Source organism: Oncorhynchus gorbuscha, linkage group LG14, assembly GCF_021184085.1.
Source record: "Oncorhynchus gorbuscha isolate QuinsamMale2020 ecotype Even-year linkage group LG14, OgorEven_v1.0, whole genome shotgun sequence".
Taxonomy (NCBI): domain Eukaryota; kingdom Metazoa; phylum Chordata; class Actinopteri; order Salmoniformes; family Salmonidae; genus Oncorhynchus; species Oncorhynchus gorbuscha.
In genome coordinates, this window is record NC_060186.1 from 73605386 (window position 1) to 73620699 (window position 15314).

General features: G+C 43.0%; 1 protein-coding gene across 1 annotated transcript in view; it reads right to left on the reverse strand.

Annotated features, from left to right (window-relative positions):
* The window catches only part of LOC123995391 (neurexin-3-like), an 834015-nt gene extending 819190 nt beyond the window's left edge, over nucleotides 1–14825 (reverse strand). Inside the window, exons 1-2 of the mRNA XM_046298964.1 lie at nucleotides 14664–14825; nucleotides 14397–14534 (exon numbers count right to left, since the gene is read on the reverse strand). The gene's annotated coding sequence lies outside the window, so the exon portion shown is untranslated. The remainder of the gene's footprint in view (nucleotides 1–14396; nucleotides 14535–14663) is intronic.
* Between the last annotated feature and the right edge of the window lie 489 nt (nucleotides 14826–15314).

Genomic DNA, 15314 nt, shown 5'->3' on the forward strand with positions numbered 1-15314 from the left:
ATAACTAATTGTTTGTGATTGGGAAGGTTATGAGAGCCATACAAACTTCAGCACACAATGTCCCAGTATTCATGGATGCCAAAGGAAGCCAGGCTTCCCCAAAACATTTACAGAGAAAATACAAAAATACAAAACACACACACACACAAACACAGAAATCAGTACCATGGACAGCCACATCATATTTAGCTGGCATTGATTGGAGAAAATATTTAGGTGATTAGATGATGTTGAAATTTTGAAGTTGAAATGGTGCTGGAATAGAGGAAGCAGCTCCTGTTTTCTTTGTGATTTGCAGTAGCACTCCATGGTTCTAAATCAAAAGTTGCTTAATAGTTTGAAAATGTCAGAAACATGACCTTTGTCGTGACGTTGCAATTGTTAATGCGATAACATGCTATTTATCTAATAATTTACTATGTTTATTATTACTGAGTTAATATAACAATTAACTCAGTAAACTGGGGCACCCCGGGAAAAGTTTGTTTAACCTCTCTTGGGAGGGGGCATTATTTTCACGTCCAGATGAAAAGCGTGCCCAAAGTAAACTGCCTGTTACGGAGGCCCAGAAGCTAGGATATGCATTCAATTGGTATATTTGGATTGAAAACACTCTGAATTATGTTTGTGAGTATAATAGAATGGATATGTCGGGCGAAACCCCGAGGACAAACCATCTCAAAAAAATAAAATTCAGCCTACCACTGTTTTCAATGGAATTCACTTTAATTATAAGGCAAAATCCTCCCAGATTGCAGTTCATAGGGCTTCCACTAGATATCATCAGTCTTTAAAAAGAGTTTCATGCTGGTTTTTGGAAAAATTTGCTGTTGTTGTTTTTCTAGGTGGCTCCCATTTTGGCTGTAGTGTTTCCAAACGCGTGGAAGAGAGCGCCTTCTTTGATATTTTTCTCCGGTAAAGACAATGACGATTCTCCGTCTTAAATTTTGTTTGTTTATTTACATATTAGGGTACCTAAGGTTTGATTATAAACATTGTTTGACTTGTTTGGGGCTGATTTCAAGGTTTTACTGCTAACCTACAAGGCATTACATGGGCTTGCTCCCACCTACTATCTCTACGATTTGGTCCTGCCGTACATACCTACACGTACGCTACGGTCACAAGACGCAGGCCTCCTAATTGTCCCTAGAATTTTTAAACAAACAGCTGGAGGCAGGGCTTTCTCCTATAGAGCTCAATTTTTATGGAATGGTCTGCCTACCCATGTCAGAGACGCAAACTCGGTCTCAACCTTTAAGTCTTTACTGAAGACTCATCTCTTCAGTGGGTCATATGATTGAGTGTAGTCTGGCCCAGGAGTGGGAAGGTGAACGGAAAGGCTCAGGAGCAACAAACCGCCCTTGCTGTCTCTGCCTGGCCGGTTCCCCTCTTTCCACTGGGATTCTCTGCCTCTAACCCTATTACAGGGGCTGAGTCACTGGCTTACTGGGGCTCTCTCATACCGTCCCAGGGAGGGGTGCATCACCAGAGTGGGTTGAGTCACTAATGTGATCATCCTGTCTGGGCCCCCCTCCCCCTTGGGTTGTGCCATGGCGGAGATCTTTGTGGGCAATTGTTGGCCTTGTCTCAGGATGGTAAGTTGGTGGTTGGAGATATCCCTCTAGTGGTGTGGGGGCTGTGCTTTGGCAAAGTGGGTGGGGTTATATCCTTCCTGTTTGGCCCTGTCCAGGGATGTCCTCGGATGGGGCCACAGTGTCTCCTGGCCCCTCCTGTATCAGCCTCCAGTATTTTTGCTGCAGTAGTTTATGTGTCGGGGGGCTAGGGTCAGTTTGTTATATCTGGAGTACTTCTCCTGTCCTATTCGGTGTCCTGTGTGAATCTAAGTGTGTGTTCTCTAATTCTCTCCTTCTCTCTTTCTTTCTCTCTCTCGGAGGACCTGAGCCCTAGGACCATGCCTCAGGACTACCTGACATGATGACTCCTTGCTGTCCCCAGTCCATCTGGCCGTGCTGCTGCTCCAGTTTCAACTATTCTGCCTTATTATTATTGGACCATGATGGTCATTTATGAACATTTGAACATCTTGGCCATGTTCTGTTATAATCTCCACCTGGCACAGCCAGAAGAGGACTGGCCACCCCACATAGCCTGGTTCCTCTCTAGGTTTCTTCCTAGGTTTTGGCCTTTCTAGGGAGTTTTTCCTAGCCACTGTGCTTCTACACCTGCATTGCTTGCTGTTTGGGGTTTTAGGCTGGGTTTTAGGCTGGGTTTCCTTTACAGCATATACGAAGGGCTATATAAATAAATTTGATTTGGAAAAGTTTATTAGTAACGTTTGGGATTAATTTTGTATGCATTTTGATGGAGGGAAACTGAATGGATTATTGACTGAAGCGCGCCAGCTAAACTGAGTTGTTATTGATATAAAGAAGGACATTATCGAACAAAAATAACATTTGTGATGTGTCTGGGACCTTTTGGAGTGCCAGTTCCTTATAGCAGTCAATAATTTCCTCAAATCAGTCTCATTCGGAACATCCCATAGTCATTTAAATTTACACAATCCCCTCGCAGCCGGCCGCAAAAGGGAGGTCCGTGAGGGGACGCACAATTGGCCTAGCATCGTCCGGGTTAGAGGGTTTGGCCGGTAGGGATATCCTTGTCTCAACGCGCACCAGCGACTCCTGTGGCGGGCCGGGCGCAGTGCGCGCTATCGAAGGTAGCTAGGTGCACGGTGTTTCCTCCGACACATTGGTGCGGTTGGAGGCGCGCTGTGTTAAGAAGCAGTGCGGCTTGGTTGGATTGTGTTTCAGAGGATGCATGGCTTTCGACCTTTGAGACCAGATAGTAATTACTAACAATTGGATATCACGAAATTGGAGAGAAAAGGGGGGTAAAATGTAAATAAATAATTTACACAAACCCGGGTCTCACTAATCATTTCGTATCACACAAATTTAGTTCATTATTTATTTACTGATAAGCTAAATGATAACATAAGAGAGACACACACACACACACAGTTGCAGTTATTGATTAGAACTTAATACAATGACAACAGGTCCCTAGCGGACCAACACAATATGACACGTGTTACACAAGATGGAGATTTAAAGAGAGAGAGAGAGAGAGAGAGAGAGAGAAAGAAATGCAAGAGAGAAAAGCAACACCTGGATGCATTTGTAAACTATGCTTAGTTTAGCCCAAACACCCTGCCCCGAACTGCCGCTCTTATGGGTAAGAATTGTAATGCATGTATTTACGTGTTGAAGGTTTCCATTGGGTATGTCTTCGTGGACCGAGTTCCGCTTAGTGGGATAGGTACGGCCTTGTTCTTTCGATGGCCGTCTCCTTCGTTATCGGGTGTAAGTCTCTGATTGTCCACAAGATGTCACAATTTCCCTTCTCTTAGTTGTCTGTTTCCTTGCAATATTTCTGTGAGAATGAACTTCTGAGGAGGCTAATCAGCCGTGTCGATGCTCCCAGCGTGGGTAGGAGGGCTGTGTAGACAACCGGTGACTTGAAGAGAATAACCGGGTGGTCCTGCTTGAATTCACCTTCTTAGATACAGTACTCAAATGTAGCATTGATTGCTAAGAGGTTAATTTGTCCCCTTCAACCTCGTATTGCATTTTGGGGTCATCCACTAATTGTGGACCCTGGCTGCAGCGCATGGCCCTCTATTCTGATATGTAAATTCTTAACTCACATGTTTATACCCTAGGGTAGATAGGTGGTGTTTCCGTCTTTATGACACACTCCCTGGGTTCCCTGGGGCGTAGCTAGTTACAAGGCAAGGTATCACAATTTACTATGATCTCGTTAGTCAACTAAAATCACAGCCTCACCGTCACAAAAACATTCTCTTTAATCTGGAAATGTTCTACACAAAGTGAAGGATGTAAACATCATAAACTCTGCAAGTTCCAATGTTTTTCATTATAACGTCTTCATTTAACTTTCAATGACATCATAAAATAGACATAATTATTCCCACCCATTCGAAAGATGAAATATATTGTCCCAAAGTCTATTTATTTGATGTTCTGTAATTTTGGGTAGTAGACTCTTCACAGGGCACACAGACATTCCGATCTCTCACATTAAAGACCAGAAAGGAGTTTATCTCTCCAGAAAGGAGATAATTTGCCTTATAAATGCCTTATAATTTGCCTTATAATTTGCGATGATGTCATAAAACCACCCACCGCCATACCTCTTTCAGAGAGAGATATCTCTGTAGACCTGATCCTCACAGGCCAGTCATGACACCTTGTTTGACCATGCTGTAGGTCATGTAACTGTCTGTTACATGCAATATGTTTTGTGGACTTCACTGGACAGATGTTGCTCTCTGGTTTTGTAATGAAACAAATGTGTGGTTGAACGTGTTCTGTCACTGTGTCTTCTTATGGTCTTGGCCTTAGGCCTACATACAGGATCACGGTGTCTAGGCATATGAACCAACAGGTTATAGAGCAAACAACACAATTATCACAACACAATACACCCTTTTTGGGGGGATTGGCTTCCACAGTGATTTTACTACTACTGCAATTACCAGTGTGTGAGCACCATCTAACCAACTACCACTAAAGGACAGCTTAGTTGGCACAATACATTCTCATGTTCCAACTGTTTGATTTAGTAGCGTGAATCGTTCCTGTTCACACCGAGGTAAGGAGCGGAATAATTGAAGGAATTAATCTGATCCTCAAGCTTAACACCTGTGGAAGGCAGGGCTTCCAGCGAGGCCGTGTTTTGGCCTTGTCAGGCGTGATTGTAAATTCCTCAACCGAAGTCGTGAGAGTGTGATGCCCCAATAGGATGTTGTACCGAAGTCGTGAGAGTGTGATGCCCCAATAGGATGTTGTACCGAAGTCGTGAGAGTGTGATGCCCCAATAGGATGTTGTACCGAAGTCGTGAGAGTGTGATGCCCCAATAGGATGTTGTACCGAAGTCGTGAGAGTGTGATGCCCCAATAGGATGTTATACCGAAGTTGACTGGCTGAAAGGGAACTCATTAACCTACAAGTGACCTAAACACGACAGGAGGCCTTTATTAACCATCCAATTAAAAGGCATAAGTCTAACCAAACATTTATCTTGTTCTCTTTCATGAGCTCAAAAGAGCAATACAAAAGATTATTCATTCCTTGTCAGTCAGGTAAGCCTTATATCCTTCTACATACATTAGTAGGCCAACGTGTGTACTCATCGAGCCTGCTGCCCTTGTCATTGTGTGGTCTCTGTCCATGGTCTCTTCAGCCCCAGACAAATGCCGAGTCCAATCATGGTGTTACCAGAGCAACATATGCTGACACACAATAGGCTCTTTAACCACCTGCCTGTTCTGAAAAGTTAATCTATTTGCAGAGAGCAGTAAGCCTTCTGTTGACTTCTGGGCACCGATACTCTCTAATGCTAATACAATGTGGTGGCTATCATTGACAATGCCTCAACCACCATCCTGGGCCTGCTCTCTATTGGTCTGCGTCCCTAATGGCACCCTATTCCCTACGCAGTAAACTACTTTTGACCAGAGCTTTGGTCAAAAGTAGTGCACTCTATAGGGAATAGGGTGCCATTTGGGACGCAGGCATTGGCACCCATCATTGATGAGTCTGCTCTGCTCTCTGGACCTGTCTAAAGGTGTTTCCTTCTGGGGATAGTAGGTCTAGAGAGAGGTTACAGGGCCTGGGAAGGCTTAGTGACCCATTGGTATGTACTGTCAACGCTATTGCTCCACTGTGAGGAGGCAGGCAGTCTAGTGGTTAAGCGCGTTGGGCCCAGTAACATCGGGCCAGTAATGGAAAGTTTGCCGGTTTGAATCCCCGAGTCAACTATGTGAAAATTAAGAGCGTCTGCTAAATGACTCAAATGTAAGATACAGACCTGTAGTATTAGCTGATAAGGTACTAGTTAGCGTTGTTATTGAGAAGTCATGCTAACTACCACTATCTAAAGTTAAATTCATCTAGAGATAAGAGAGGGGTCAAAGGGCCTGGAAGGGTGTATTGACCTGTAACAAATTGATATACAGTATGTCCATGTTATTGCCCCAGAGTGAGAGATATATAGATGCAGAAGGCTTAATGTGCATCCTCCAGAAGGCACCATATTCCCTACATAGCGCACTACATTTGACCAGGGCCTATGGGGAAGCAAACCTAGTATCAGCTAATAAGGTACACAGGTTGTCATTCAGAAGTGGTAGTGAGGGGCCATGGTTCCATGAAACCTGATATCCAGCTAGTCTCTCTATGAAAATGGCCCATGCTGCCTATCTCTAGACCTGCTTCCGTCAATCAGGATGAGTTATTGGGAGCACAATACTATGGGATCGAGTGTCCATCTCTTGAATTAAAACAATGTTTCAGGGGTTATATAACATATTCAAGGACTCCATTATAATATATTCAGATTTTTTTGTCCATGTTAGGCCTGTAATTGCTGTTAAAACAGATCGAGTATGTTTTATGTGATATGCCTTATATTAGGCTACATATTCAACGACTCAATTATAGGCTACACACATGAAATATAGGCATAGTCCACAGGAGGTTGGTGGCACCTTAATTGGGGAGGACGGGCTCGTTTTAATGGCTAGAGTGGTACCAGTGGAATGCTATCAAATACATAAAAAACGTGGTTTGATGCCATTCCATTGGCTCAGTTCCAGATGTTATTATGAGCTATTCTCCCCTTAGCAGCCTCTACTGGTGTAGTCAGATTTCCATCTAATTTCTGTAGACAGATCTACATTTGAGACTAAAATATTGGAGGGTTGTAAAACCTTTTTCTTTATTTTTTTTACTTTGGGGAGGGTTGTATTTTTTATTGGGCAGAGGGGAGTGTGGTGCGTTTTTTCACTGGTTTACATTCACTCTTTTGCACGTTTTAATATATAATTTTGTTCCATCATAGACAAATGTAATACTATTTTTACATTCACCTCCCCTATATCAAGGTGTTCTGGTACTTCCCTTATGCACTACGCTTTCATTTACTATACTACAGGTCAATATAGTCTGCCAGTCTAACTATCTATTCTGCCCTCTCCACCATTCATAGAGACAATAGTGGATTGTTTGTCCAGGTCTGCAGTAGACTAACTAGCAATCATACCACGCATAAAAGCATTCCAAGCAGCATCAATTTTCAATATGAATCCACAAGAACAAATAGGAATAGCTGATAAGCAGCTGAGAGGCCGGTTCATGGCATGAAAAACACATTTAAACATGAGACACGCAACTAAAAATGCTCCCCTATTAATCTTGTTCAGGGACAATATAATTATCCTACCTAGACAAGCCTACAACCTAACACAACAATGCAATGAATAATTGCATTATGGTTTTCAAGGGAGTACAAATTTCTACTCTAGGACGCAGTGAAAATGTCATTGAAATAATGGTGCAAAAGACCTGCGATTTGAATGTTTAATAATTCCATTTGGATCAGATGTGGGACTACTCTGGGCAGTTTGTAAGGTCTAGAAAGGCACAGTAGCAGGCCAGTCTGGCTGCATTTTTACTTCTGATATTGAGATGAGCTGGCTGTTGCAGATCATCATTCTCCCAAGTCGTCCTATAATAGTGTGGCCACATACGCTGCCAGCAAGCCCAGTTTCGCACTCTGCCTCCTCTACAATCTGAGTGGCTATTCCTTGTTCTATAGCCAAAATATTTATAATTTAACTTTTAAAATGTATGACCTTTTATGTGTGCCATCAACACAACCAGTCACAATGTCATAACCTGTCATGTCTACTCCCTCTCTCCGGTGCCCAACATCCCGGTTTACTAACCACTGGTAATGGCAACTCATCTTTACGCACACCTGCATCGCATCATTAGTCACACCTGTTCTTCATTACTCCCTGATTACTTACCCTTTTATATAGCACTCTTTTGTTATCAGTTATCAGCCAGTATTGGTTATGTTTCCTTGTCAGACGGTTCTCTTGTTTTGCATCGGTCTATGTAGGTTCATATTAAACTCACTAAGTTCCCCTGCTTCCCGACTCCCTGTGTCGACGTTACAGAGCCAGCAACCCAGCCCATCCAGCAGTCCACCCAGGTCAGCAATGCCACCAATCAATCCCTTTCTGAGAAATACTGGTGGCCCACTTTGGAGCAGGACTCTGCACACTATGTCAACTCATGTTCACTATATACTCAATCTAGATCTCCCCGGCATGCACCAGCAGAAAAACTCCTTCACATTCCAGTGCCTCAGCATCCCTGGTCTCATTTGTCCATTGCTTTCATCACTAATCTCCCCTCTGATGCTTGTAGACAGATTCTCAATCATACTGTTTCATCCCTCTCTCTGGTCTCCCTACCGCTCTCCTGGTCGCTGAGGCACGGTTCTAGCAGGTATTTCAGCACTTTGGCCTTCCAGAGGATATCGTCTCAGATTGTGGTCCCCAATTCACAACTTGTGTATGGACAGCTGGGTGTCACGGTAAGCCTCCCTTCCGGGTACCGGCCTCAATCTAACAGGCAGGTGGAGAGGATGAACCTGTAGCTGGGGAGGTTTTTGAGAAGTCACTGCCAGGAACGGCAGAGGGAGTGGTCCCGATTCATTCCTTGGGGTGAATACGCCCAGAATTCATTGCAACACTCCTGCACTCGGCTGACTCTCTTCCAGTGTGTTCTGGGTTATCAGCCGGACCTGGCTCTGTGGACTCTGAGCCAGAACGAAGCTCATGCAGTGGACGAGTGTTCAAGTGCGCAGAAGAGGTATGGAACGATGCCCACATGAGACTCCAGTGCACCGTCCACCGTCAGAGAGAGCAGGCGCATAACCACCGCGATGATGCTCCCGTGTTGCATCCTGGTGATCTCTCTACCAGGAACCTCCCACTCCGCCTGCCCTGTAAGAAGCTGAGTCCCCTGTTTGTGGGGCTGTTCAAGGTCATCCGGAGGGTCAACGAGGTAACTTACAGATTAAAACCCCCGACAAACCACCGGATATCACCATCTTTTCATGTTTCCCCCATCAGGCCAGTGGTTCCTGGTCCCCTGGCTGATGTTGTCCCCCATGACACCCCTCTGCCTCTCTTGGACATCGAGGGAAGCCCCGCCTATGCCGTCAGATCACTTCTGGTCTCCTGACGTCATGGTAGTTGGTTCCAGTACCTGGTGGACTGGGAGGGACACGGTTCACAGCAACAGTGCTGGGTTCAGGTAGACGACATTCTAGATCCCAACAGCATCTGAGAATTCCACCTTTGTCGTCCGGACTGGTGCGCTCCTTGCTCCCGGGCTGTCCTCCTGGCTGGCGTCATCCTGTGTCTGGAGCCGTGCGTCGGGTACTGTCACGTCTACCCCCGCTCCCCCTCTCCGGCGCTCAACGTCGCTGGTGTACTAACACCGGTAATGGCATCTTTACGCACACCTGAGTCTCATCATCAGTCCAGCCTGGACATAATTACTCCCTGATTACTTACCCTTTATATAGCACTCTTTTGTTATCAGTTATCAGACAGTATTGGTTATGTTTCCTTGTCCAACGTTTCTCTTTTGTATATTTCTATGTTTGTTCATATTAAACTCACTAACTGCACCTGCTTCCCGACTCCCTGTGTCGATGTTACAGATCTGATTAGGCTACTTCAAGTCTTCTCTAGGCGTGCCAGCATTTCTTCTCTAGGCATGCCAGCATTTCTTCTCTAGGCGTGCCAGCATTTCTTCTCTAGGCATGCCAGCATTTCTTCTCTAAGCATGCCAGCATTTCTTCTCTAGGCATGCCAGCGTTTCTTCTCTAGGCATGCCAGCATTTCTTCTCTAGGCATGCCAGCGTTTCTTCTCTAGGCATGCCAGCATTTCTTCTCTAGGCATGCCAGCGTTTCTTCTCTAGGCATGCCAGCATTTCTTCTCTAGGCATGCCAGCGTTTCTTCTCTAGGCATGCCAGCGTTTCTTCTCTAGGCATGCCAGCGTTTCAGGTTTCCATCCAACCTTTTTAAGTGGGTAAAGTACATGTCAGATAAAAAATGTCATGACATCATGGGAAAGCATGCGGAATATTAGGGTGCAGATGAAATCAGTAAAGATGAACTTCACAGGGTGATGAGCTTGATGATAAATATTAAGGGTCTTATTCTGGTGACATGATTGATGTTTGGCAGCCATTTGTCCCCAAAAAATATCTTGTCCACTTGTGTCCATAATCTCATCATGTGGTAGAATATACCCCCACTGTATCTGTGAGCTGTTGACTAGAGAGCACATACCAATACCAGAGTGGGCACATTACCTATACCTACGCAACATTTTTTTTTGTGGCAAACTCAACAGTAGGCCTAGAGTTGCAAATGAGGTGGAAACCCATTTAGCTTGTCATTTTTATTTGGTATATGGGAAGTCGTTTTTATATGCACTACATATTAATTCATAGGGAGCACAATGGAAATAAATCCCTTACAGTGTTTTGGGAAAGAATTCAGAACCATTGACTTTTTCCACATTTTGTTACGTTACAGACATATTCTAAAACGGATTTATGAAGAAAACTATTCCCCAGCAATCTATACACAATAACTCATAATGACTAAGCAAAAACAGGTTTTTAGAAATGTTTGCAAATTTATTAAAAATAATAAAAATAATAAACATTCAATCCCTTTGCTATGAGACTTGAAAATGAACTCAGTTGCATCCTGCTTAAATTCATCATCCTTGAGATGTTTCTACAACTTGATCCAATTGATTGGAGATGCACACACCTGTCTTTGGAAAGGCACACACCTGTCTATATAAGGTCCCACAGTTGACAGTGCATGTCAGAGAAGAAACCATGCCATGAGGTCGAAGGAATTGTCCGTAGAGCTCAGAGACAGGATTGTGTCGAGGCACAGATCTGGGGAAGGGTACCAAAACATGTCTGCAGCATTGAAGGTTCTCTGGTCTGATGAAACCAAGATTGAACACTTTGGCCTAAATGCCAAGCTTAAAATCTGCAGAAGCCTGGCACCATCCCTACGGTGAAGCATGGTGGTGGCAGAATCATGCTGTGGGGATGTTTTTCAGGGGCAGGGACTGGGAGACTAGTCAGGATCAAGGCAATGATGAACAGAGCAAAGTACAGAGATGAAAACCTGCTCCAGAGCGCTCAGGACCTCAGACTAGGGCAAAGATTCACCTTCCAACAGGATAATGACCCTAAGCACACAGTCAAGACAACGCAGGAGTAGTCTCTGAATGTCCTTGAGTGGCCCAGCCAGAGCCCGAATTTAACCCGAACGTACATCTCTGGAAATACCTGAAAATAGTTGTGCAGCAACGCTCCCCATCCAACCTGGCTTGAGAGGATCTGCAGAGAAGAATGGGAGAAACTCCCCAAATACAGATGTGTCAAGCTTGTAGTGTAATACCCCAAAACACTTGATGCTGTAATCGCTGCCAAAGGTAATTCTACAAAGTACTGAGTAAAGGGTCTGAATTCTTAAGTAAATGTCTAATTTAAAAATTTAAAAAATTATAAAATAGCAAAGATTTCAACTTTTTGTGCTTTGTCATTATGTGGTATTGTGTGTAGATGAGGAAAATGTATTTCAATAAATGTTTGAATAAGGCTATACTATAACAAATTGTATTAAAAGCCAAGGGGTTTGAATACTTTCTGAAGGGACTGTATGTATAGATTTTTATTACTGATAAATAAAATCAATCAATCCAAACTGTGCAGCGGCCATTCAACAGCATAAGGTTTGCTGATTGTCAAGCCAATCCTTTGATAATGAGTAGGCCTGCAAGGTAGCGAGGTATGTATTTTCTGTTTGTCGAGATTGTCTATTGATTGTGGTGTCAAACGCAAACCATGATATTGAAGTGCCCAAAGTTGTTATGCTTTGATTATTAGTTGTGTGTGCGTTGGCACAGAAACTTGTCAAACTATTTTATTTAATTATAAATATGGCATAAAAATGTTAAATCTGATATCCCCCAGTTGATGATTGCTCTGATCGTAGTGTACTGAAATGGGCAGGGAGAGTGAGCCCATCTGTGGTGGTTGGCGAACCCTCGACCTACTGGCCTGTAAGCACTGTGTGGCATCAACAGTGCCACAAAAGCATGCTGAAGTGGCCCAGTCGATATCCACATAAAGCAATACACCATGCTATTCGTGGTAGTGTGGAACCATTTAGTGCTTTTCTTGAGTTGGTTTCGGTTGGATTATGAAAAAAATGATCAAGGTTTTTTTTTAAACATTAAATGCAACATGGTGGTTGAATGCCGTATCAACACATAATAAAACAAGTAAAGTCCCATGGTGGTAGTGACTGTCCATCACTGTTTATTAACCATCATATATTCACATTACTTTAATACCAGTTGTGTGATGTTACACTTGTTTCATTTGATGACTATTGTTTCATTCCAAGTCATCTCATGTCTATAGATCTACTGTCGGACAAAAATCACTACTTTAGTATTTAAAAGAAAATAAGGTCTACTGTTATGACTGCTGAATACCAACAACCAATCACTTAGATCATGTATTTTCAGGTAGAGAACCCTCGCGAATCCCCTCTTTTTATCACGCATTCATAGCAGGTGTAAAAAAAACAGATCAGATGATGTAGCTGCGCAATGGATTGTGGTCATTGTAGTTAATTATGTTTTCTGCACTAAACTATGTAGAACACTGGCCTGTTGGAAATGACAAATCCCTACTACATTCTACAGTTTGGGCATTATCTGATTTATCTCTAGATAAACTGCAGAGCAATCTGCCCATAGAACTCCATAGTGGAGTTGTCATAATACCCATAAAACCTAGCGGTCAAACAGGGAAATGGTTCCAATCGTTTTTCCACCATTGGGAGTCCCATATTGCTGGGCACAATTGGCCCAGCTTCGTCCAGGTTAGGGTTTGGCCGAGGTAGGCCGTCATTGTAGATAAGACTTTGTTCTTAACTGACTTGCCTAGTTAAATAAAGGTTAAATAAATAAAAAAACGTGTAGTTCTTTATAATAGCCTAATTAGCATTTCATTTTGGGGGTAAATACAGGTGAATATATTGATGAAAGTCACCTTGTCCTATAGAGATTTACATGGTTATCAAAACCTCACGCCAGGGTAAGAATACAGTACACAAAACACAGCCCTTATTTTAAGTGTTTCTAAAATCCCCTATGGGAAAAATGAATGAAGGAAAAACGATTGGAACCATTTCCCTGATTGGAACGATTTCCCTGTTGACCTCTAGGTTTTATGGGTATTATGACTCATTCTGTGACACTCTTGAGCTCACATAAACATTTTAAAAATAAAAACGGAATTCAACTAATTTAATTATAAGATAATTAGTTGTTTAAAACAAAAAATAACTGACATTTTGGTTAATAGCTCAGCACTAAGGTGTGGTTGTAAACTTTATTTTGAGTTAAATCTATGAGGGGGGTTGGTGTGACATTTATTTGACGGAACAGGTGAAGGTTCATGTGTCTGTTGGTCGGGGGTAACGTATTTCACACTGTGAGCTGAACTATCTGCCCTCCACCTGCGTTCCCTATCTGTCACATTCACTCAGCACAGAGATTCTGTCTCATTGAGGGGGACTCGTTGGGGGGGTACGGTTTAATATGACATCAAATTCCGCAAGACTTTAACATACACGCTGCTGCTTCGAAATGCTTAACAGGTCAAACACACTTTTCAGCTTTGCAGTTTTCTGTCATTACCTATAGAAAATAATGTGATTAATGAATTAATTGGTCATATGTTTTACTCTCATAGGGTTTAGATACTTCGATTTGAATATAGGCCTATAGGCTACCTCTGACCGTATGCCTTAATCTACATTTGAAGGGTTGTCCTTGAAATACTAATTTGAATCCTTACAAAGAACAGCCAACTCAGAGGGCCCGGCCACATGCCCGCGTTTACCAGAACATTGATCTTCATCAACTGAAGTCATGTAGAATTGTTAGACTATATCAGCTGCAATAAACCTACATCAACTATTCAAATCATTCAAAATACATTTTCAACGATAGGGCTCCGATAAAGACTATATCAACAGAGAGCGAAGGTAGCCTACTTCGTGATGCTCTCTCCTCCTCGCGCTCAATTTCTGCTCCAGGCACGAGGGCAGTCTGCACGATGTGACCAACAAGGATTTGTTACAGGATTTGGGTTCGTTCCTTCGTTTACTGGAACATTGTGTAATTACAACTTTATGCATTCGTGGTGATAGTTCATATTGTGACGCTTACCTCGTTCTAATATTCAGATGACTAGTCCCAGAATGTTCGGAGCAATGTGTGAGCGCATTTATACAGCCGTTAAATGAACTGAAACTTTGCCGTGCTTGCGTTTCCCTCCTCAACACGACGAGCTATATTTATATCCTAATAATTATGCCTTGACCTTATCCACAAATTGCTTGTTTCAAACGCCATATAAGTTACTTACTTTGTTTGTTGATAAGGAGAGTTCTCCTCCAAAAAAATCGTCCAGCGGTCCTAGAATTCCACATCAGTCTAAAATATCCCCAAAACTGGCCGACGCAAAATGTATGTGCATCACTGTATCGCCTCGTCCAAATACAACCTTTTGAAGATGTGAAAATAAACCCGAAACTGTTGTAGAATACATGAGTCGTTTTACCGGTTACACTCAGTAAAATAAAGAACAGAATATTAATATTTTTGAAATACAAAAAAACCCAGCTATTCTTACCTTCATTACCGTAAAAAGGTTCAAATAATATCTCAAAAATCCCAAATAAAGTCTCATATACAGCAAAACACCGTTTGGTTTTAGTACATCCAGTAGATACTCGTGATGATGATGGTAAGGTGATAAGAAGGTTATTACCAGTGCAGCGCTCTCTTTCTCTGTCCCCGGAATGGCTCAATCTCTCTCTCTCTCTTTATCCCCTTCTCTCTGTGAACGCGCTTCTCTACAGCGCCGCTCTGCTCGCGCTACTCAGCGCAACTGATGGGCTCGCACTAGATTCTCACACACGAGAATTACCGTCCCTCCCTCTACTCACTTTCCAAAACACGCCATTTAAAAACGTACAGTAGGTAGGACGACGAAGTGAAGGGAAGTTTGGTCCTGAGGCTAAGCAAGCCTAATTAATGTCAAAAGCATCCAGCTGAACTATCAGAATGTATATGTAGTCAATTGCCAGTCATTTTGAGAAAAATAGCATTATAGGCTCAATTTCCCTGCTAGGAGAGGCTAGCATGGCTGGACCTCCTGGGGATTAGTATTCTAAATAACTTCTGGAGGACATTGCGGAAGTGAAAACGTGACTTGTTTGGCAATGTCATGCAATGAAATTGTACAACTGCCTTCTGCGGAGAACTCTCTCGAATCTGAATG